This window comes from Rutidosis leptorrhynchoides, chromosome 1, assembly GCF_046630445.1.
Source record: "Rutidosis leptorrhynchoides isolate AG116_Rl617_1_P2 chromosome 1, CSIRO_AGI_Rlap_v1, whole genome shotgun sequence".
Lineage (NCBI taxonomy): Eukaryota > Viridiplantae > Streptophyta > Magnoliopsida > Asterales > Asteraceae > Rutidosis > Rutidosis leptorrhynchoides.
Window position 1 is genome coordinate 607,172,830 of NC_092333.1, and position 2,835 is coordinate 607,175,664.

General features: G+C 34.0%; 1 long non-coding RNA gene across 1 annotated transcript; it reads right to left on the reverse strand.

Annotated features, from left to right (window-relative positions):
* Nucleotides 1-1,001: 1,001 nt before the first annotated feature.
* LOC139884645 (uncharacterized) lies at nt 1,002-2,405 on the reverse strand. The gene is made up of 3 exons (XR_011771925.1): nt 2,289-2,405; nt 1,732-1,793; nt 1,002-1,628 (listed from the first exon to the last, which is right to left on the reverse strand). It is a non-coding gene; the product is annotated as an uncharacterized lncRNA (long non-coding RNA).
* Between the last annotated feature and the right edge of the window lie 430 nt (nt 2,406-2,835).

Here is a 2,835-nt window from a genome sequence, read left to right on the forward strand (position 1 = left end):
TTTATATTGGAAAACTAAGAGTTAACCTGTAAATTGAAGTCTTTTTGAAAATACGGAGATGAAGACAAGACTCAATAACGATATACAGTACTTTTATTTCATTTGGTTAATTATTACAAACATCATGCGAGGATAAAACTAAAAGTATGAAGTTTTGAATTATTACGTTTCACAGTAATTTTACTTGTCTTTTTGTAGTAGACCAAATCAAGTTCGAATAGTTGTATTAATTTATATCTTTCGTTAAATTAAAACGTGAAAACTTTCACTGTTTGTGCTACATAACTACTTAAACGCATTATAAAGAAAAAAATAAACACTGTGTATGTCGCAAAAGAAAAAATTCATGAGTTCGATGATACATGCTAACATTGAAACGAAGCTTTAACTTTACGGTTTGGGCAACCCGCAGGGAATTCGATAACCAACTACTATGCTCTTTGGTGACCAATCTAATAAATCGCATTTTTACTCATTTTTAGTTCTTTTTCATATACAGGATAATAATAACTTGGTGTTAGTGTTGTGAGCTTTTTTCATCAATTGGGCCCTCTTCACCATTCCATGTGAAGGGTGTATATAAAAAGGGAAAGGGAAATTGGGCAAAATGATCTCATTTCTAAAAAGTATTTACTATGCTCTTAAAAAATTGAAATTACGAAAAATGTCCCTAACCATGTATGATGCGTGCAAACCCGTGCCTGATGCGTGTTTTATAGATATTCAGCAAAACAACCCTTTTGCTCGTAAACACGCACCAAAGTGAAAATGATTTGAACTTTTAACAATTTCTTCTTCACCCCAATGCCCCAACCCATGGTATGTGAATCCGAACAACTGAAAAAACAAGAAACATGAACTACCGAGAGAATTGCTACGCACCTGCTAAAAACCTTTAATGGGCAAAGCTGACCGAGAAACACAAAATATAGACGTCCGTCATAGTTTGACCACAGTAAATAATACAAATAAAGACGAAGTCAAAATCAACACACACAAACAAAACAATAAAGAGAAAACTGCCAACCTTTAACACAAATGGCTGGCAAGATAATTTGATCACAAAAACTATACTCCAGATTTCAAACATCTATTAATCTTAACCACAACCTACAACGGCATCAACAACATAAACTATCGAAGAGAACGGGACACCAATTGAGCCACTGACATTTAAACTTAAAAGTTCAATGTGACGTCCACTAAGAATTTTGGTTCGCATAATCTAAATGAGGTAACCAAGACTTGTATGATAGATAGGTTGTGGAAGACCACCAACAAGACTTCAAACGCTTCTTTGCAACAACCAATGTGATCCACAATTTCATTTATTTAGGTTGACACATGAACTATAGACAGCACCAAAATTCACACAAGAGTATTTAGTTACACAAACTGTAATTACAAGGCGATACCTTATACACAAATTATGAGATCTTTATTGGTATGAACATCATCTTCCAAGTTGCAGAAGCCTCACCTGCATCTCAGGTTTCAAAAACATCATATAGCACACGAGCCACCACTCCTCTAATAACCATAACCATTAGGCATTACACCTCAACAAGCTTGTCAAAATCCTCAAAAGCTCGATTTAACTTCATCCGCGTAATATTTACCCCCTAAAGCTGTAACATACCCGTACAATTCTTTTCACACAAATATACAAACAGTCCAATTTTAAGTACTATAGTAACAGATTATTAAGCATATGAAATGTAAATAAATTACAGCTATACAAACTTCAAATTGTGAAGCAGTAGCATTGACAGAAGCAGCATACTTCGTTTGATCTGAAAAGAGTCAAATTGATGTTATACAAAATAGTACGGAGTAACTGTTATGATAGATACATATAAGAGCCTGACATATTTATTCAAGGATAAATAACAATCAATCAGTCAATCTCTTAGTTAACTTCAACCAAACGACAACTAGAAAATGCTTTAAGAAATTAATGAATTATTTACTAAATTCACCTGTTAAAATTACAGTAATAATAAGTAACTGGGACAACTAAAAAACTTTACTTATTGAAGAACTTGTAATCACTTGAACTATGAACAACTGTAAAACCTAATTTTTTGAGAAAAAGAGATTAGGCTCAGATTTGGAATTGGGGGTTCGGGAAAAAAGAAGACCCGAGATCCGCCATGGCTGCAAACACACACAGTTGCACAGATTCTATGCCATCAGGGTGTTGCCCCGCCAAGATACGGGTCGGATCTTCATTATCCCTTTTACATTTGCTCAGAATAATAACACAGATCATCACAGCCTTTGTTTACCATATAAAATTACGATCATATACAACCATCACCACCACCACCACCACCACCACCACAATAATACAGATATAACAGAGTTATTAATGATGATGAAAAGGAAAAAGAAAAAGAAAAAGAAAAAGAAAAAGATATATTTGTTGTTTGCAATTTGGAAAAGGGTTTTTGTTTAATGATTTGATTATGAAATCATGGCTCATCAATCAATTAACATGGTTAATTAATTGTGGCAAGAGAGAGGTAAAAACCCTTTAAAAACTTCCAAAATCTCTCTCGCCGGAGCCTCTTTCGATGATCAGAGCACCTTTTGATAACCCCCAATTTGTGTTATTTTTCTAACATAAATGGCACGCCATTTACCTTGTTCTATCGAGTATATTGGATAGTTACTTCATTTTATACATTTGCCCCTCCAAATCGATTATTTACACCTTTTACCTTATTTATATTACAACTTTACCTTATTTATAGTTTTATTGCATCCAGTAAAAAGCCCATGATCGTGGACTCGGATTCGGTAAAGCATGGTCTTAATGTTGTTTATCCCTTT